The sequence below is a fragment of the Balaenoptera physalus genome, assembly GCF_965194825.1.
Source record: "Balaenoptera physalus genome assembly, chromosome: 10".
NCBI lineage: Eukaryota > Metazoa > Chordata > Mammalia > Artiodactyla > Balaenopteridae > Balaenoptera > Balaenoptera physalus.
Genome location: NC_138889.1, coordinates 90,880,566 through 90,902,633, shown reverse-complemented (window position 1 = coordinate 90,902,633; position 22,068 = coordinate 90,880,566). Strand labels below are relative to the sequence as shown.

The 22,068-nt window shown below is 44.6% G+C and overlaps 1 protein-coding gene across 9 annotated transcripts in view; it reads right to left on the bottom strand.

The window, feature by feature from the left end:
• The window catches only part of PRR5L (proline rich 5 like), a 126,911-nt gene that overhangs the window by 68,644 nt on the left and 36,199 nt on the right, over positions 1-22,068 (bottom strand). For 3 of the 9 annotated variants that reach the window (XM_082410553.1, XM_082410554.1, XM_082410552.1), the window contains exon 1: positions 2,780-3,052. The exons of 1 other annotated variant lie outside the window; for it this stretch is intronic. The gene's annotated coding sequence lies outside the window, so the exon portion shown is untranslated. Of the gene's footprint in view, positions 1-2,689; positions 3,055-3,116; positions 3,618-22,068 lie in introns of those variants that run through there. 5 more of the 9 variants (XM_082410556.1, XM_082410558.1, XM_082410560.1 and 2 more) reach the window with 4 other exon arrangements.

Sequence of the window (22,068 nt, the reverse complement as noted above, 5' to 3'; positions counted from 1 at the left end):
CTGGGAAGATCCCACATGCCGCAGAGCAACTGGGCCCGTGAGCAACAACTACTGAGCCTGCGCGTCCGGAGCCTGTGCTCCACAACAAGAGAGGCCGCGATAGTGAGAGGTCCGCGCACCGCGATGAAGAGTGGTCCCCGCTCGCCGCAACTAGAGAAAGCCCTCGCACAGAAACGAAGACCCAACACAGCCAAAAATAAATAAATATATTAAAAAAAAAAATCCACAAAGCCCTTACTGATTTCAATTTTCTACAGATGAATGGTTTAAGTGTTGCACATACATTGTCGATGAATGAATTGAAGATTATGACATTAGCTCTGGATTTCCAACATGAAATTTTCAGATAGCAGTGTGATAGTTTTCTAAAGACAAGACTGGGATTATTTTTTTTCAGTTATTGAGCCACTCTGTGATATTATGTGACATTTAAAGAAAAAAGCCACCAAGTTAATCAACTATAAGATGATCTAATTAACAACTGAGGCCCTGAAAGGAAAGACCTCTCCAGAACAGGCTGGCACTACAAGGCTGGAGTAACAGATCTGGAACCCATTCTCAGCTCCACCCCTGTGTGTGTCGCTTTGGACAAATTACTGAAGTTCTCTAAGCCTCAGTGGGCTTACCTATGTAATGGGGATATGATAGTACCTATTTCACCATTGTTTTGGTGCAGATTACATAATATTATCAGAGTCTGTTAGTGCAGAGTTTAAGACATTATTAAGACCACAAGAGGCGCTTGCCCCCTCCCCTTTTTTAAAATAAAGGGAACATTTTTGTAATGTTCAAACACAGACCATTATTGAAATTTCACCCATTGAAATAAATACACATCCATGACCCTCTGGATCTGAAAGAAACGAGGTCTCCTCATTGAGAAATAATTTTGTCTAAACTAAGCCCTTGAGAAAGAACCCAGTCAAACAAGTCTATTTCTAATGGCTTTCTTTTTTACACTACTAATGGTTCTGGCTGTTAGAAGCTTCAGTAAAATACTGAAAGGACAATGGTTGGAGCTGAAAAAACCAAAGACAACTTTGTGGACTGACCAAGCATTGTTTCCCTTATCTGCTACATTCTACAAAAACACTCTGAACAGCACCCTTGGTCAGATTCTTGGGCTGAATGCAACCAGAGAAGATCGGCCAGCCAGGTTCCACAGAGAGGAGGGCTGCACTTTCCTCACTCGTACTAGGAACCTCACCAGGGGCTAAATTTAAAATGTGGCTGAATTAGTTTCTGCAAGTTCCACCTCTCCTCCTGACCCGCTTGCTGCTTCATGCTGTCAGTAACAGCGCCTTCCAGCCAGAGAGCAATTTACCAGAGCACAGCACCGTGAAATATTGCAGCATGTAGGCCAGTGAAATGTCATGACTGCACCCACGGTGGTCACTAAAGGGAAGTAAAAAGGGCAGTCTCTGAGGCTTGATCAGCGAGCAGCCTTTGATGGGGGAGGGGCAGGGGATGGAGACAATCTGGAGTTGGCGTCCTTGACTGCTTTGGTCCTTTGCAATGGGTCATTTGGATTTGCACGTATCGTCTGGGCAACAGGTCCAGAACTCTGCCCCAACAGGGATGCCCGGAGACTCCGGCCCAGAACTATTTCCAAGTGGGTCTCCGGAGCAGACCTGCCGCTAAGCCGCCTCGCGTGAGCCTTCCGTCTTGTGGGGCGCATCGCAGTAATTGAAACCTTGCACTCCGCAGACTGTAGTGCGTCTATAAATACTCACCGCCTTACTGCTGACAAACAAAACGCGGGCTCCCGGCACCGCGGGGGAAGAGGCGGTGGCATGTGACCAAAGGCAGGTGGGTAGAACAAGGGGAAAACCCTGTTGCCAACCACAGAGGCACCCCACAGCCGATTCCTGAAGCACGGTTTGCAAGTAACACAACCTGATCTGCCCTCGGACGGCCGCCCCTCGGAAAAGGGGCGGAAGGCTGGGGACAAGAGGGTGCCGGCTGCAGGGGCGGAGGCTCCAGGGCGCCCCCTGTGCGCGCAAGGAGCTCTGCGCGCGCACAGTAGGCGCACAGGGGAAAGCGTCTCCAAAAGGAGGTCTGGCGGGAAAGGTGAAGCAGAAAGGGGATGCCGCCGGCGAGCAGAGCCGCCCGCCCCGCCGGGTCTCCGCAAGCTGCGCCCGGGCCCGCCCCAGTCGGCAGAGCGCGCACGTCCAGCGGCGCTCGGGACAAAGCGGCTCACTTCTCTGGCCTCCCCTCCCACGCCTCTCTCCGGAAAAAGGGGGAATGGCAGGAAAAGATGGGGTGTTTCGGGGCGCCGAATCGCCCGCGCCCGAGTAGGGGCAGCTCTTTAGATTTGCCCCTCAGGTCAAAGAGGAGAACGAGAAAGACCGACAAGCAAACTTTCTTTTTCGATCTCCTGGCACAGCCTGGGTCCCAGGATCGGCGGCGTCCCGCGTTCCACCCCACAGCGGTCCCTCGCCCACCCTAAGGTGCGGACGCTGGGCGCGCTTCCCGCGCCCCCCATGGTGGTCGCGAGCCCCTTCCTCTATACCCGCCTGCAGCGTCCGATCGGAGAATCCTTAACCACGCGGGGGCCCCCACCCGGTTGCCCCCAAATGTAACGCTTTCCCCAAGGCCCCTCCCCGTGCCCCGCCGGACTGTGCCCGGCGATTTTGTTCTCAATCCCGTGCCACTGCTGAGCCTAAGACTCCAGCCCCTCCTGAGTCACCTCGAGTCACGCACACCCGCAGCTCGCCTCCGCCCCAGACTCCGCGCGCCCAGGGAAAAGTTTCCGGTCTTCCCGAGAAAGTTTTCTCACCCGAGAGCAGTGAGCGACCTGGATGGCTCTCGCCGCCGCGCTCCGCTCAGCCGCCTTCTCTACCTCCTCTCCCGGCTCTGCCCTCCGCGGGGTCCGGTCCAGACTCAAGTCCTCTCCGGCGCGAGTCCACAAACGCGGCGGCAGCGGAGCTCCCGGAGCCGAGCTGGTGACACGTTTCCCTCCTCTCTCATCTTACGACCTCCTCCTCCCCCCCCTCCTCTTCCTCCTCCTCCCACTTTTCCTGTCCTGTGCTCATCGCTTCAGTTTCTCTCCAACAGCCCCCATCCCAGCCCCACCTCACCCCCTCCCACTGCTCCTCCCCAACAGCAACTCTCACCTTGCTAGGGAGGGGGGCAGGGGAAAGGGGGCGCCTGCGCTTAGATCCAGTTCAACAATTTCAGGAAATCCAACGCTTTAACTTGAAAAGCTGGGGAGGATGCAACAGGTCATGGGAGCTTGGCTCTGCTTTCCCCTCGCACAAGACGAGACCCCCCACCTACCTCCACCCCTACGAAGAGAAACTCTACCAAGAAGCCAAGGGAGTGACTCTAGGGCGCACTAGAGGACTAGAGCCTGGGGCTTTTGTCGTGGCTTTAAGGAGCAGTCCTGAGGCTGATTCCAGGAGAAGTTGTTTTAAGTGCATCAATGAACATATAATTCCAGTGAAGTCTCTCCCTTAGATTTGCAAAACTCTCTTAAAATTCCCCACTTCTCTTTCCAACTGAAGGTTTAGTGAATTGGAGGGTCCTTCAGAGTTTGAAACAGCAGAAAACCAACCAATCTCCAAATTAAAAACAATGAAAAGTTATTTTCAAAACTTTTTTTTTTTGCAGGTGTTAAGAATTTGATGCAGCTGTTTTCAGGACTCACTGGCTTGCATAATTTCACCCTATGGCTGAGCAGGAAATACTTTACAAATGCTGCCCCGTTCACACATCACACTTAGGCTTTGAAACCACAGTGACATTTGCTGAAAAAAGATGTCTTTTTATGTCAAAACTGAGAGAAAAAATTCATGTTTATTTTGATCACTGTGACCTTACAAAACCGATGTAAGGGTGGCTGGTCAGAGTGTGCCCAAGGAGGGTTTCGTGAAGCTCTGGGTGCCCCCGCCTTGTCCAGTGATATCAGATAAAGCTAAAGTATTCTCAACAAACCCCAGGACGATGAAGAGACTTTAAGCCTCATCCCAGGAATCACAGACAATGAAAGGCACTGGACAAAGCACGTGCCTGGGAAAGAAACAATTGAGAGGGCAGTGGTCAACGAGGAGACTTGGGAGATGCATTGAAAAGCAGCTGTGTTGAGCGTTTGAGAGCCAAAGCCTGGAGCCAGAAGGTCAAGGTTAGTCGACCACCATCTCTTACTTAGTTGCATGATATTAGCCAACTTACCTAACCGCTACCCCTTAGTGTGCTCCTATGAAAATGGGGATAAAAGTAGTAGCTAGCTCAGGGTTGTTATGAGGATTTAATGAATTTCATACAGAGAAAGTGCTTAGAATCTCTGCTGGGATTCAACAGATACTAAGCTATTATTATTACTATTATTATCCTGCAGGTCTGGAAAGTGGAAAGGGAATCTTTGTTCAATGAGGCCTACCCTATTCAGTCTATTTAAAATTGTAGCTCACTCCTCCCTCCCAATCCCCTTCATTCAACTCTACTCTTTCTTTTTTCCATGGTATCTATCATCTTGTAACATTTTATGTGATTTACTTTTTAAAAACATTTATTGTCTCTCCCACCACCTCTTGCTTCTGCACTAGAACATCAGCTCTACAAGAACGTGGATTTGCTCTGATATTACTCAAGATCCTAGGAGAGTTCCTGGCATATAGTATCTCCCCAGTAAACATCGTATGAAAGAATACGTGAATAGATTTCATTTAGCAAATTTATGCTATGCTGACTGCGTGTGGTGGGTTGGGCTCTGTGCAATAAGAAAAAACTTAATCACCAGGCTATCCGAGGATAAACGTGGCTCCCTTTACACTCCCTGTAAAGAGAAGTATTCACAATATAGGCGATGCCAGCTTGGTGGGGATGCCATAAAAGAATATTCAGGGATTGGAAGGGAGGTTTAAAGAGGTTAAACTCTCTTCTAACCCTAAGGGTTGCTAATTTTGTGAACAGAATTTTCTTAAAATAAGAAGGAGCCAACATTTTGGTGCAAATCAGAGCTTTGCTCTAAGGACCATTAATACCAATATATTATACTTGTCACCACCCACATTTTTACCAAAATTCTAACTAAATATCAGTGGAACATTGCTTTTTCTTATTAAGAAATAGAATTTTGTTAGAAGAAACCAATACAGATCATGCTACTTAAATATTCATTTATGGAGGAGGAAATTCTAGTTCTTTATTAGATATATCAGGTACACAGCTTACCATGGCTACAGCCTCTGAAATGGAAGTTGGCCCAATCAAGGTTCCTGCTGAAAGGCTAGGCCTTAGGCAGCCCCGGTGGGCACTGACCCAAATGCAGCCAAACTCTGTGATAAACTCCTCTGAGAAACTCTGGCCTGAAAAGGTACATTGGGCCAATCAGATTCCATTTCAGGAATGTGAAAACACACACACACACATGTACCTAGTATCCAGAACAAAAGCTGAAAGGTCATGACTTTATCTGAACTCTAGTTTCTAAAAACTGTCTGTAGACTAACTAGATATATATTAGATGTATACTGTTTGAACCCCGTGGTGTCAACATTTTCTAAATTACTTGCCAACATGTAAAAAGCAGCAAACTTCATGCAAAAATGTGGATTTTCAGCTTGCCTTGAAAACTCTGGATGACCTGGCATTGTCCATGGTGCAGGCCCACACAGCCACAATTAGCTGGTGCGACGGTGCTTCTTTCCTGTTAAACAGGGCATGCACTTTCCAGTTTGCCACAAGCCCAGCCACTCCCTACTCTCTACTTCTCTTGTTCCCAGCCTGCTTCACCCACTTCCCTGCCATCCAGATGCAGCTAGAAAAGGGATGCTGGCATATAGTTGGAGGGGCGGGGGTGGGGGAGGGGGCCAGAGGTCTGAGTCAGCAGAAATTATGTAAGAGGATGGCATTGGTTCAAACCATTTTTCTCCCAGCAAGAGAACCCCTTTATAAACAAACTTTGCATGGAATTGCAGAATTTGAATACTACTGAGGTGAAGGAAGCTATGGGGTAGGTAGGGAGGCAAGTGGGCACAGGGGGCAGCAGAGGCCCTCACTAGGGCTGCCTTGGGATCAAAGCCGCCATCCAGTTCTTGCGCTTCCAGAGGTCTGTTGTTCCTACTTTTCCTTTGTTCCCATGACAATGCCTACCTCTCCCAATCCATTACTCATTTCTACCCCCCAAAGCCTAATCAGACCAAGTTTAGGAAGGGTTAGATGACGTGTCTAAAATTATACACAAACAAGGAAGGACAGAGCAGGGACCCTTAATGCCAATTCAGGACTCTTGTTCTATACTATACTCCCTCTTGGTCTGATTAACTGCTTTCCTCTCTAAATAATAATTAAAATTACTTCAATTTGCAGAAGCATAGCATGTAGTAGCTTAAGGGTCTGGTATATAATAGGTATGAAATAAATATCTGCTGAATTTAGGTGTTTAAGCTCTGATCTCCAGTTCAGACCTCCTTCCATGACACCTCAAGGTCTCATATCGTATCATAAAAGTATTCCAATGAAGAAAAAAATCATCAGATCATTCCATAAGTTTTCTCCTTTTTATAAATAGAAAACTGGAGGCCCAGAAAATCCAAGATCCTTTGCTAATGGCTGGTACAGAGCTTGTGAGGAGCACAGGTAGGTGCCCAGGCATATGCAGTTTCGAACACATAGTTTTTCAGGACCTTGGAGCTCAGGTCATAAAATAAGTTAATGTGGTTACTCATGATAAATGCCAATCTAGATACAGAACTTGCATAAGCCCTCAATATATGTCCACAGCATTGCACCATCCATAAAAACAGGACCATTTGAAAAATAAGCTCAGCATCTGATCTAACACTGGGGTATAAAATCAGTGACCTTTGGTATAGCAGGAGGACTTAACACACAAATGAAAACTCTTTGCTCTCCTTCTGCCCTCTTTTTAACTTCCACAGTAAGAAAAACTGAGAACCTTGAAGTTTGTTTTCGGGAAGAATTTTGGATGATACAAAAAAAAAATTGTTTTGTTCGTTTCATTCTTTGTTTGATAGCAATGGGCTGTTTCTGGTATGTTGGGGTTTTTTCTATCAATTTTATCTTTTAGTATTGGGAAGTGCCTCTCCATTCTAAAGGGGTTGGTATTTAATTCAGTCTGAATGTGTTTTGAGAATAACTTGAATGAGCAAATCTTAAAAGTGAAAAGAACTTTAGCAATCCTACGTGAATTTTCCCCAGATAATCCAGATATCAATTATTCCTTCCCACAATTCCAAGTCAGTCAGTTGGTCGACAAATATTGAACCATCACTTATTGGTGTCAGGTACTGGGGATGCCACAGTGAGCAAAAAAGACAAAGTCCCTGCCATCAAGAGGCAGAAAACAAACAATAAACGTGGAAACGAACACATAAAGGTAATTTCACATAATTTCAGGTACTGATCTGTGCTATGATGAGGATAAAATGGGGTATTAGAGTGATTGGAGGGAAGAAGAGAAATGCTTTATCTTTGGTTATCATGGATGGTCTCTCAGAGAAGGTAGCTTTGGAGTTGAGATTTAAATGATGACAAGAGGCAGCCATAGGAACAGAAGAATGTTCCAAACAGAAGGAAAGGTCAGTGTAGAGGCCTTGAGTCAAGAAGAAGCCTATCAAGTTAGAGGGATAAAAAGAAGGGCAGTATGGTTGAAGCCTAGCAAACAGGTCCAAGAAATAGATCAGGGTCAGATCATATGGGACCTGGTAAGTCATGGTAAGAGTTGGGTCACAGTGGGAAGTTATTGGAGGGTTTTAGGTAGGAAGTAATGTGATCTGATTTCTGTATTAGAAAGATCCCTCTGGCTGATATGTGGTTCATAAACTAGGAAAAGGGCAAAAGTGAGGGCTGGCAGTCCCTTAAAGGAGGTGGCCACAGTAGATCAAAGGAGAGATGATGATGCTTGAATTAGTTTGAAGCAATAATGTTTGTAAAACATTATAGAATTATTAGAATTAAAGATGATGAGACTTTCTGATAGATTGGATGTGTGACGTAAAGACAACCATCATGGGTGGTACTTCCATTTCTTTGTTTGAGCAATGGGGTGGATAGTGGTACCATTTACTGAGATGGCAAGGACAGGATGGAGAGTGAAGTTAGAAGGAGAATTAGTAGTTCTGCTTTAGCCATGTTATGTTTGAAATGCCTGAAGTGAGAGCCAAGCAGAGATGTTAAACAGACATTGGAATATATGAGATGGCATTGAGGACTGGAGAGAGAAATAGGAGACCTTTCAGTGTACATAGATGGTACAGAAAACCAAGGAACTACGTATGATGCCTTGGACAGTATGAATGGAGAAGAGAAGCCGGGAAGAATAGAGGAGTCTAGTGAAAGAGGAGGAACCAGCAGAATAGAAAGAAATGAGTTGCTAATGAGACAGGGAAATCCAAGGGAGTGTGATATAGAAGCTTCGAGAAGATATTCCAAGAAGGAAGGATTGATCAAGTATGTCCAGTGCTGTCAAAAGGTCGAGTAAAATGAAAACAGAGAATAACATTTCTTTGGCAAAATGTAGGTCATTGGTGACCTTGATAAGGGTCCTTTCAGGGGAGCGGTATGGAAGGAAATTCCATCAGAGTGGGCTGAGAAGAGAAAGAGAATTGAAGAAATGGAGACAGGGAATACTAACAACTTTTTCAAAGAGTTTTGCTATGAAGGGGAGCAGAGAAATGGGGCTGTACCTGGAGGGTGAACGGTCAAAAGATAGTCTGCTGGTTTGATTGATGGTTTATTTTTAAATGGGTGATAGATAGCAAGGCATGTTTTAAAGGCTGACAAGAATTATCCAGTAGAGAGGGAAATTGATTTATATCCCTACACACATTTTGGTGGGAGGGGATAGGGAAATAAATGCTCTTGTTGAACACATTCTCCAAACGTGGCACCATTTAAACACATTTTAAATGCAATAAATTGACATGTTGAGACTATGACGAAAAGATGTTAGAGGAAACCATGTGGAAGTAAGATACTGACGCGCACAGGGAAGGTTCTCACATCAGAGCTTCTGCATTTCACAGCTGCAAGAAACATCAGTCACTTAGACCACAGTGCAAATGGTATCTTTTAGAAGTTGTGCAATATGAAAGACTTAACCTTAAGATTGTTTGGGCTATATCCTCTACCAACCAACCATTGGTGCAGACCCATGCCCAAATTTTCTTTGCAGATTTAAGAATCTGACTACATACATCAACCCACCCACCACTGGCACCTCCAAAGATGCTGTCATTGTATTGCCCGATGCACCTCTCAGAAGGTCTTTTGCATCCAGAGGCAATGGAATACATTCATGGTAAACCATACACCCCAGTTTTCATGTCACAGTGTAAAATCTGCACACACCCAATCCATCTCTGCACCTTCAGGCAGAACTGAATTGGAAAAATTCCAAATAATCAAAGTTGTTCCAAACATATTTTTTTATTTTCCTCCATCATTGTAGCAGGCATTTGAGAATGCCTGCCCAGACCATAATCCCTTCTCTAAGAACCATCACACTCAGATTCTGCAGGATCGGGCAGCAGATCATCCTGTGAGTTGTGACAGGTGACTGGTCCTGGGAGTAGGCAGATGAGCAGTGCCTATGAGACTGCCCTCTAAAAATTCAAACTAAGGTGCCCAGATACCATATAAGTCAGCTTCATACCTCGCACAGCAGGAGCTGGCTCCATGTGCCCCTGGCTTCCTGGAAATGCTCACACCACTCTATGCCTTCAACATGATAAACCAGGGCTCAAGATCACCATTAATCCTCCAGACTGTCATCGCCACATTTGGTCTTTCCATTCCCATTTCTGACCTGTCTCCCAGCCCTTCCCCATTCCCCAAACCTTCTGTTGTGTGCTCTGGAACCCGCAGTCCATCATCAGCAAAATCCCCTTTATGTTCAACTTCTCTGAACATTTCATTAGCCTGTATGCAATAACCTTGTAGTTCTCAAGCATTTTGGTCTCAGGACCCCCCAAAAAACTTTTGTTTGTGTGTGTTATATCTATCAATACTTACTGGATTTGAAACACAACATTTAAATTAGCTTATTAATTTAAAATAACTATAGTAAAACCATCACGTATTTTATGAAAAATAACCTTACATATATGTATCTTTTTAAGTCACAGGAAGAATGACATTGTTTTACATTTCTGCAGATCGCTTTAACTTCCAGCTTAATGGAAGACAGCTGGATTCTTCTATCCACTTCTGCATTCAATCTGTTGTGTTATCACACATCACGTAGCCTCTGGAAAATTCCACTGTAGACTTGTGAGAGAATGAGAGCAAAAAGGCAAATAATATCTTAGTGTTACTATGAAAATAGTTTTTGACTTATGGATCTCTGACAAGGTCTTGGGGACTCCCTGGGGTTCCTGAACTACACTTTGAGAATCACTATTGTAAATGAACACTGGTTCTCCCCTGAGGGCCTTCCATCCTCCAAAGTCCTCTCAAATGGCGGTGTTTCTTCTCCCGCACTCCTTGTATCACTGAATTTTGAGGGAGAGTAGTTGTTTTCCTTGTTCCTTATGCCACTTCCAGACCATAGTCCCTCCCTGAAAATCCCATCAAACCATCAGATTATTCTACCCACTTTCCCTCCTTGTTGTGGTCACTGCAGTCTCTTGGGTTATCCTTCTCTTTCCTTGAAGCTTTAACTCCCAGTTCAAGGTCACTCTCTTAGGTATTGCTCTTGGTGCTTTCAATGTCCATTCAATGTCCATTGAAGAATTATCTTGGTGATTTCAATATCCATAGATAGAATCCTTCCAATATCCTCAACGCTCAGTTCCTTGACCCCTGCTCCAATGACCTTGTCCTTCACTCTACCGCAGCCACTCACTCTCTTGGTCAGCCTTGACCTTGTCATTTCCTATTGCTTGCCACTCTCTCCCACTCTCTAACTTTCCACTTCTCTCCCTCTAGTTCCCTGACTCCCATAATTCTTCAACTCCCTGGGATATACTACCTTTTCATGGCTCTCAACCCCTCAGGTCCTCACTTCCCTCCTCATTCAGATTAGATTCCATTATTATATTAACTTCTTCACATACACCCTAGACTCCCTTGCCCCTTTCTCATTGCATGGCTTTGCTAAGCCAAGGTTGTTCAATCCAATTCTCCTCTACTCAGTGCCTACATCCATATAAACATAGCTGGAGAAATACAGGCAACCGTGTGTTCACACCCACCACCTTCCTGGGCCCCTACTGCCACTCTGCACCCGCACCAAATGTCTCTAGTCTTTTCACGCTTCTACTGTCTCCCACATTCCAAAGTTTTCTTCCTCATCCTCACTCTCATCTGAGAACCTTCATTCCTTCTTTGCATGATAATATAAGAACATCTAATAGCAATTTCAATAATGCTTTGGACTGAATGATTGTGTCCCCCCAAATTCATATGTTGAACCTCTAGTTTCCAATGTGATGGTATTTGGAGGTGGGGCCTTTGGGAGTTAATTAAGGTTAAATGAGGTCATGACGTTGGGGCCCTCATGAAATAACGAATACCTTTATAAAGAGAGAAAGAGACACAAAAGCGATATCTCTTTCTGTTTCTCTGTATTTCTCTGTCTCTCTCTCTCTCTCTCAAAAAAGAAAATCCATGTGAACATACAGTAAGAAAGCAATATCTGCAAGCTCTGAAGAGAGCCCTCACCAAGAATCAAACCTGCTGGTACCTTGATCTTGAACTTCCCAGTCTCTACAACTGTGAGAAGATGGATGTCTGTTGTTTAAGCCCCCCAGTCTATGGTATTTATTACAGCAGCCTGAGCTGACTGACACACATACCACCACTTCTGTACCTATGCACCTGCTAGACTCTGTAGCCATATTCCGCCTCCCTCCTATTGCTGGAGATGGACTGCCAGTGCCGAATCTGAGGCTAAACCCTCCATTGTGCAACTGATCCCATCCCCCCACATCTCCTAGCGGGGTGTTACTCCGCTCCCACCCTTCCAGTTTATGTAGAACAAGACAGCTTGAAAGATTTTTCCATATTCATTGTCCCTAATATTTATTCTCTTTTTCTTTCTTTGACCCTCTCCAATCAGTCTTTCATCTTCTCCATTCTGCTGAAACTACTTGTCAACATCATCCATGATCTCCATGTCACATAGGAACTCAAATACTTGTTGAAGGAATGAATGAATGAATTCTCAGAGAGTGAGGATCTCCCAACAGAAAAGTCACACATGTGTGTGCGTGTGCACACACACACACACACACACACACACACACACAGATAGAGGGGGAGGGGCAGAGAGAGGCAGAAGGACAGAGAGAGAGAGAACTCTTCCTGGCCCCAGCTCCCACAAAGCCTGGCTTGGCCTTATGTCTTTGAGAGGCCTCTTTTATTTAAGAGTGGGGTATGGGTAAGGCTGTCCTTTGTGACACAGGTATCTTGACCAGAACAGTCAACTCTTCTAGTATTGATATAACCCAAATCTTACCATCAAGAAATGCTTCCTTGTGGGGAAGAAGCCTAAACCTTGATTTAGACCTAGTAGCATTATTTCAGGGCAGTTCCTTAATCCATGAGAGTCTCAGTTGCAGACACAATCTGGTTTTCAGGGATTTTTATAAAGTCTAAATGAAGTTTATGAGAGTTATGTGAAATATTTGGCATAGTGCTTGGCACACTGCAGTACATTTTTTTAGTAGCAATAGAAAAGTAACGAGGGATCATATTCAAAACAGGAGATCTTGTGTGTTTATTGTCTATAACGTTTGTTTCCCTAGATATATAATCCCAATTCCTTTATGATAAAGCCTAGTATTGAGCTTGATTCCCAGTTTGATTCACATATGTTTCAGCCTCTCTTTATTCTCTAATGTTTATTGTATTACTGCAATACAAATGTACTCTTTTATTAAAAAATACTGTTGAGTATAAAGGAGACTTCGACAAGTGGTCCAAGAATATGGAAATAAAATGGTAATCCTAAAACGTGATATTCACATGCTCCTCACTTCAAAAATAGATAAAATAAAAATAAGGAGCAGAATCACATAAATATAACATAAGGACATAAGATAGTAGTCTTCATTGGTTATATACAAAGACAAATGGAATAAGTAGGAGTGTGTTTATGCTTATTCATTCCTGTTGGGGTAGGGGAAGGGAAAGGAAGAGGGAGGATAAGAAAGGGAAGAGTGTGGAAGAGGAGAAAGAAAAAGACAGGGGGAGAGAGATGGTTTTGGCCAGTGAAAGAGTTCTGGCCAGGAGAGTTCATCTAGGCTGTAGTCAAGAGGCCTGATGAAAAAAAATCCCTCAAGGCAATCTATCCCCCTTTCCTCAGAGTCCGTGCCCATCTCTCAAGTCTCTAACCACAAATTCAGTGTCCTGGGTACCACGATGCAGCCACAAGGTGTATCCCATGCAAAGTAAGCTTCTGGGGATTGACTCATGCTAACTAAATTCTCCAGAGCCTGATGTATAAACTAACATACTAATTAATATGTAACCAGTAATTTTGGTTTCTAGGACTCTGCCTAGAATCACATTGATAAATTTTCTCTTTTTCCTGCATTAGTAGGAAATTTATTCACTTTCCATTTTAATCTAAATCTTCCTCTGCACGATGGAATTCCCATTATACCCTAAACATTGCATCCTATGCCTCCCTCTTCCCTCCTCCCTCTCTTCTTCTTCCCTTCCTTCCTTCCTTCCTTCCTTCCCCCCCCCCACACTCACACACACAAATGTGGAATCTACAATAACAACAGTTACAACTGACATTAATATTAATTGCAGACATACGATGTACTGGCACTGTGTCAGGTGCTTTGCAAGCAGTATCTCACACCTCAGACAAACACTATGACATGGGTGCTACTATTACCCCCATTTTACAGATGAAGAATTGAGGCTAAAATGAACGCTTTAGTCCTTTCCCAAGGTCACCCAGCTTGTCAGAAGTAGAAATAACCACAAATTACAAGGTTTTCTTTCCCACTGTAAGTTCTTCCCTACCCTGAGTCATCTCGACCTCCCAATTTAGGGAGAGGAAGTTACAGAGCTGTTTGGGGAAGATAAATATTCTCATCCAAACCACCAACTGTAGGGAGGTTTTCTGCTGGACGTGGGAAAGGAGGAGAACTCTGCAGTAGGAGAAAGTGGGCAGAGCCAGGATGCCCTGTCCCTTTGGACAACTGTCCCTAGCAGCTGGGTCAAGGTGAGCCAAGCCAGCACATGGACGGCCGTGGCTCAGAGAGAACTCTCTGTTCATTCTCTGGCATTAAGTGGGGCAGTTCTGATCTGACATCACTCAACGTCTGTTCCACTTCTCCTAAGTACGGTACTCATGTTACCAGAGTTTGGGTGTTTCAGCCTGGCTTTCATCAATGAAGTCTAACTTAGGGCATTTCTCAAGCTCTCCTCTGAGGAAGAGTAAACCACAAGCTGTTGCTAGTGTTACTGGAAAAAGGTTCTTCACTCAAATATTTTTGGAAATATCATGCACACAATATCATAACATGCATCTGTATGTTAAGAACTTGGGGGCGGTCTGCAGGAAAGAAACATTCAGTTATGTAATTTCTTTTCATGGACTACTATTAACAGTTTAGGGATATAGTTTTCCACAGAACACCATTGGGAAAATGCTGTCCTAGACAGGAGAATTGCACATTAGTCAAATTTGCTTTGAAGAGGTCCCAGGACTAAATAAGATCAACAGGAGTTCTTAACAGAATCTACTCAGCTGACTTTGCTTTCAGTTTTTTAATGTCTTGAATGACTAATCTACGGATACTATCCAAATTTACAGGGAAAATGTCTCCCTCCTTACTTTCCACTGCAGAAACCAAATGAGTAACCTTCACAATCATTCCCTCTGACCTGCCTATGCATCTCATCCGGGCTGGAGAAAAGAATAAGAACCAGCCACCTCCTTCACGAGGAAGGCTGTTGAGACCCGATGGAGATGTGATCAAGGGCATTTGATCGTAAATTAGCGCAAGCAGCCATATTTACTGAGGGCACACCAGGTACCAGGCCCAGGCTGGGCCCCCAGCAGACAGTGGGTGACCTGTTTAATTGTACAGCCTGCCTGTGATGCCTCACGGGCCTGTCCATTTGGGGAATACCCAGAACCTAGCACTGTGCCTACACTGAGTAGACACTCAATAAATATTTATTAAAGGAAGGAAGGGTGGGAGGAAGGAAACAAATTGAGGTTTGGAGATGCTAACTTGCCCAACATCACACCTCTAGCAAGCAGGATTAAATGCCAAATAGCTGAGCTCTCCCACATCTCACCAACTGTCAAGCTTTTTGTTAACTAGCGCACAACCAGCGTTGAGGAGCTGGTGTGAGGCTCTGGCCATGTGTGCTCTGTACATTAGCTTTGGCATTACTGTAGCTTATGCAATCAAAATTGCACTTTTTTTTTGGAGTGCCTGGTAATAACAGCTAAAATTTATTGAGCACTTACTATGTACCACTTACTACACTGAGAACATGACACAGCTCATTCCCCATGACATCCTAAGAAGAAAGTACAATTATAAACTCATTTTAAAGATGCGGAAACTGAGGAGCAGAGAGATTTAGATGACAATCTCTAATTAAGTGGTGGAGTCAGGATTTGAACTGAGGCAGTTTGACCCTCAAATCCCTGCTTTTAGCCTCTTTGCTACATCTATTCCCTCAGTCCAATGATAGACATCCCAAGAGAAGGAAAAGACAGAGGCAAGTACCACCCACAGCTGGATAATTAAATATATTTATTTGATTAATTTAACCCTGAAAAATGTTTACATAGTTCTAAGCACATCACCAGTATCAACTCATTTAATTCTTATAATACCGCAAAACAGTATGAGGCTGGTACTATTATTATTTCCATTTCATAGATGAGAAAACTGAGGCACAGAGAGTTTAGTAACTTGCCCAAAGTCACACAGCAAGTGGCAGAGCTGGGAGTCAAACCCAGGCAGTCTGGATCCCTAGTCCTTAGGCTTAACCGCTACGGGGTGCTGCCCAATGGGAACAGGCAGGCATCTCATTTAAAAGTGAAATACCCTCCCAAGACCAGTGGCTAAAACGATCTCGAAGAGGAACTCAGAGCCATCTGCAGTCCTGGAAGTTAAACGGGGGCCAGGGAGCTTTACATTTCCTGGCTGAAAATGTTCCTGCTCATCCTACTAGAAATTAATAGCCGATTGTTTTTTGCATTCCTGCAGGATGGGTGGGCCATTCTCCCTGGGCCCCCGCTGTTTCTGGAAGAGTAGGCTCTCAGCCAGCGTCAGCCAGGTAAAGACTGGTAGGTGAAGGGACCAAATCTCTTTGTCGAGAGGACCCGGCAGAGATGGGTCTGCTCCTGCTTATTCTGCTGGTCTAGGAGCTGGGCCCCTTCCTCCTCTCTTTGCAGGAAACCTGCCTTGGGTCAGTTCACAGCCCTTCTGCGCCTCTGACAGAGGGAGCTGGGGGAAGGAAAGGATGAAAGAAAAGATGTGAGTCAGGTTATTTGTTAGGAGAAGGGGCAAAAGGTCTTCAAAGGAAGCATGAGAAGCTGCAAACACAGCACCTAAGAAATGACGTTGAACTATTAACAGTGAATCCTGCCTAGCACAGTAAGTCTGCCCCCAGCTGTGCTGGACAGGCGTGAGCTCCGAGACGGGGTGGGAGTGATGTCTGTCCGGGCACAGGGCAGGGGCTCAATGAATATGTACTGAATAACCTGTGACATGAATATAAGTGAACAGCCCCTTACAACTTTGGGTTTTACTTTTCTCTGGTCCATAAATGTTTGCCTCCTTTTTCTGTTTACCAGTATGACTGAAGAGATGCTACATATAGGCTGGACCCCAGCCTCATTCCCAGCCACTCTTTCTTTTCGCCCACCCCACCCTATGCCAAGTCACGCTAAGCTGCTTGCATTCTTGGAAAGGCAATGGGTGGACTCGTGCATTCAAATGATGATTCCATTCAGGGCAAGGGTTCAGGTGATGGAGACAAGCCAGATTTCAGCGCTCATCCAGCAACATTACCACCGTGAACGTGGGCACATTACTTAACCTCTCTGGGCCTGGAGCACCCTGTTCTCCTGCTCCCCCTATAAATACCCACGTCCCCCTCCAGGGGCCAGGGCAGGATTGTCCTTCCCCTCCCCGCAGGGCGGCCTGCCCAGCTCTTTGCACACCCTCCCCTCCGCGTTGACCTCAGCGTGCTGCAGGGGTCAGCTCACCTGCCTGGCTTGAGGCTGCTTTCTGAAGCCTTTGATGCTAAAACTCTCAATTCTAATGACATTTATTATTTGGTCTAATTGTAAATCCTGGTGCTGCTCTAAGGACAAATAGGGCCACCTGAAGTTCCGTCTGGGCAAGCCATTGATATAATCAGTCAGTGCCTTGATCACATTGCCATGCTGTTTTTATTTGGTCTAATTATAAAATATGTTTTAAAATATACAAGTTTATATAACACAAAAGTCATCTTTAATCCTACCATTACCACCCGGTAAACTCCTATACAAAAATTTATAGAACCCAGTTGGGACCATTTTGTATATTCATTTATTCTTTCTTTCATTTATTCTCTCAACAAATGTTGCTGGCACCCCTTCTGCCAAGACCCAACAATAAGCAAGAGAGACAAAGGCCCTGCCCTCATGGAGCTGACATCTTACTGGGGAAAAGAGGCAAACATACACATTTTCACTCTTCGCAACCATCCAATGCGTGAGAATGAGAGTGGAAAAGGCAAATAAAGTAAGATGATTATCCTCCTCATCGTCATCATTATTAGGATTATTAAAATAGTTTTGAACTCATGCACCCCACGAAGGGGTCTCAAGCAACTAAGACCAGCTACATAATTTGCAGTGCAAACTGAAAATGGCTGGGGTGGGGGTGTGTCTCTTGTTCAAAAGTTACTTAGAATTTCAAGACAGCCACAGCACAGCATTAAACAGAGCACCAGCCCTTCTGATCAAGGGGCCCTGAATGACTGCACAGGTCCTGAGGGCTACTTCACAGGTTCCTGGACCACACTTTGAGAACTGCTACTGCAGAATATGACCTGCATCTTGCATCAAGTGGCTGACTTAGGGCCACAAGTATACACCAAAACGCTATAGAGGTAGCAGTCTGTGTGTGTGTGTTGTTTGAGCTTCTGGATCACCAGGCATAAGTGTTCTTGATCACTTGTGCAGGTTTTCCCCTTGGGTGCCTTCCACATAATCTGCCCTGTTCAGCCTATTACACACACACACACACACACACACACACACCCCTCTAGCTGAAAGTTTGCACCCCTTGTGTTCCAAATAGCTGCACACCCGATATTCAGACATTCATCATGGTTTCCTGTTTTGTGTTTTTTGTGTGGTTGCAGGCTTTGATCAGCCGAACTGATGTCTATGGTCCCCATTTTCCTGTTTGGTGCCTAACACATAGTAGGCGCTCTATGCTTTAGCTGAGTTGAATTTTATAATTCCAGTGGCTGGGGGGAAATTCTACTTACTAAATGCTGTTAACAACTGACGGTTGGCAACACAAATGCAGCAATTGATCCTCCTTCCCGAGAACCAGGCTCTTCGGGAGATCAGGAACCCCATGACCAATGGGTGGACTTGTGCATTCAAATGATGATACATCATTTTCCTGAAGCAAGTGACCAATATTACCTGATGTTCCTGAGGCTCAGGTATGTATATAGCTAATAAAGGGCCTAAGTTTTTATAGTATTTAGAAGGATGCCCTTAGATTCCTGGTAACAAATTAGTCTATTTTAATGAACATTACACACGTTTATAAATAAAATACAGAGCCATTTACAATTCTGGTCAAATCACCTCTCTCTCCAGCACAGAGGGAAGGGACTGTGACCTCTCTCTCACTCTAAGACAAAAATCACACAATAGAAGTATTAATCCTTCACCTAAAATAGACCTCCCTCTACTCATATGAGAAGTTAGTACTGCTGCAAGTGCAAAGGACCCAGGACCTTGAGTTCAAATCTGCCACTTTACAGGATGGGGAAATTGAGGCTCAGAGATATGAAGTGACTTTTTTGTCCAAGATCACAGAGCTGTTTAATAGCAGCTCTGGGACACACACCCAACTCTCCAAACAGTTAGATAATGGACCATCCACACCAGAATAATGTGGGCTTTCAGGACAGTGTGTGTCCAGATTACTGAAAATTTAACCACTGCTTCATCCGGGATCATTAACAAGTAAAGCCTGAAATATCTTTTCCAAATCCAGTGGGACATCAAACCCTCCACTAGTGCCCTGACTACCATCCCTTTCCCAATGTTCGTTTGAAACATCTTTCCTCCATTTTCAGCATCTTTATCCTCTTCCCTTCCACTGGCCCCTTTTCCTTCCCTCCAATGTGTATTTATTGCCTTGGGGAGAAGAAAAAACAAGACTTCATAAGGCTAGCTGCTCCTCGTAGTTATAATTCTATTTCTTTCTCGGTTGTTACTGCCAAACTCCTGCAAGTGATATATACGTCGAGGCCTCCCTTTTCTCACCTCCCTTGACTCCCGTAAGCCCTTGCAGTCTGGCTGCCATCCCAGCGCTTAACAGAAACCAAGGGTCAATGATGTGCTTGTCCTAAATCAAATGTCTTTGACTTGGTCGTAATTCTCCTTGACGTCAATGACCGTGCTTCCCTAATAGTGAAAGTCGTTGTGATAATACAGAAGCTTTTATACTTAAAAATAGGTCAGGTCTTAAAAAGCCATTTGTAAGTTCAGTATTTAAAAGGGCTTTGGAGCCAGACTGCCTCGTTCACCTCTTGCTTGCACAATTGACTAGCGGGATGCCTTGTGCCGCAGCTTCCATAGTGATGAACTGGGAACATAACACTACCTAGCTCACAGAATTTGGGTGAAAGTCCATGGAATATGTTTAGAACACTGTCTGGCACATATTACATGCTCAATAAATGTGAGTTGCTATTGTCGGTATAATATTTGTAAATCTAAGATGACCGAGAGGAGTTTACGTTTGCAATGTCCATTCACATACCCACCAAATGGAAGCATTGGTTGATGCTGTGACATTTCTGTTTCTCCTTGCTGCTGTCATACATCTCTCTTGGGTATATTTCCTTAAAACAGATCAATTTGGAAATCTATAGAGGCAATTGACACTCCTTCCCCAGATGGTCTCCGTAAGTATCTTAGAGATCTATGTGATCCATACCCCCATCACCCAAGGTTCATTTTAATGAGGAACAGATTCATATGAACTTTAAATTTATGGAACACCCAGGCTTGCAACAAAAATCTCCAAGTGGGCTTCCCTGGTGGCTCAGTGGTTAAGAATCCGCCTGCCAATACAGGGGACACGGGTTCGAGCCCTGGTCCGGGAAGATCCCACATGCCACGGAGCAGCTAAGCTTGTGCGCCACAACTACTGAGCCTGCGCTCTAGAGCCCGCGAGCCACAACTACTGAAGCCCGCGCGCCTAGAGCCCGTGCTCCGCAACAAGAGAAGCCACCGCGATGAGAAGCTCACGCACCACAACCTAGAGTAGACCCCGCTCCCCGCAACTAGAGAAAGCCCGCGTGCAGCAACGAAGACCCAATGCAGTCAAAAATAAATAAAATAAATAAATTTATTAAAAAAAAAAATCCAAAAATCTCCAAGCAGCGCTTTCCACTTTCCGCAAGCTAAGCCCTTGCATTTTCCAATGCCTAGCCGGCTCCTAAATTTGCATGAGGCCTCTGGGGTTGATGCTCTGCTCCAGTCTCCTAATTGAGATTTTTTTCTATTTTGCTCTTCATTTTTCCTTGCTTCAGGCTGATAACTGTAGCGTACATGAGCGCAACATTTTCCACATACTATATGATCCCCTCTTGATTCTATGTGTTGATGATTTGATGATGATGACAAGGATGGAAGATATTTCTTGAGCTCTTACTATGTGCGCAGCTCGGTTCTCAGCACTTTAAGTGTATCATTGCCCCCCCATCCCCACTTCACCTCAAATGCACATGTAGAATTCTTGTTCTCGCTTTCAGTTTTTAAAAATGGCTTCTACTTTCATTTCCATTATGAGTGAATCTCGAAGTAACATGTTTAACACTCCCTGCTTTTGTGCATATAGGAAATAAAAGGTTTAGTAATATTCATAAGACACCTCAAAACCAAGGACACACACAACCAACAAGCCATAAATAAGGGACAATCAAAAGGCTGAAGCTAAAGTAACTGCCCCGTTGACTCCCTCCTCTCTTTGGTGGCAGTGGATATGCTTTGGTCCAGAGCACGACTTTGTTCCTGAGTATAAAATAAGCTGAAAGATGATCAGAGAAGCTTCTGTAGGATTGTTGAGTGTTTACCAAGTCCCAGGCTCTGTGCTAAGAGCTTTACACGCATTATCTTCTTGAATCTTCAAAACAATCATGAGCTGAGTATCGTTAGTGTCTCCATTCTACAGATAAGGACACTGAGGTTAAGAAGATAATCTGCCCAAGTCATACTGGGCCAAGATTCAGACACAGGTGCATCTGCCTTCAAAGCCCATGCTCTCAGCAGCTCAATTCCTAGGCTGACTTCTGCAGCAGTATGTTCTCCAAGTTTTCCCAGAGAGAAAAAAGACACCTGACTGCCAATGTCTTTTCTGCCTTCTCTCCCTTCTCCCATTCCCCGTGGGACTCTTCAGTCCTGGAGGAGATCATTTCACGTTATCACCAATCTTGACTATAAACATTTTAAAGTCATCTCATTCACTCCTATCTCTCTAAAGACTTCCATAACTCCTGGCACGTAGTACATAACCAATATATATTTGTTGACTAATTGAACAAATCCCCTTTCTAAAGATTATTTGAAAAATGGTAATCATTTTATTCTTGAGGAATGATCTAAGAGCTTCAACCTTTAAGATTTTATGGGTTTTGGCCCATGTGATGTTGGAGCTCATTGTAAGCACATTGATGCAAAGCATTGGTTCTCAACCCTGGGTGATTTTATACCCTCATCTCCACCATGCCGGGGACATTTAGCGGTGTCAGAAACATTTTTAATTCTCACGACTGGTGGTGGGGGGAAGGGAAGAGGACGCCAATAGCATCTAGTGGTAAGGATGCCTTTAAACATCCTACAATACACAGGAGAGTCGCCCATGATAA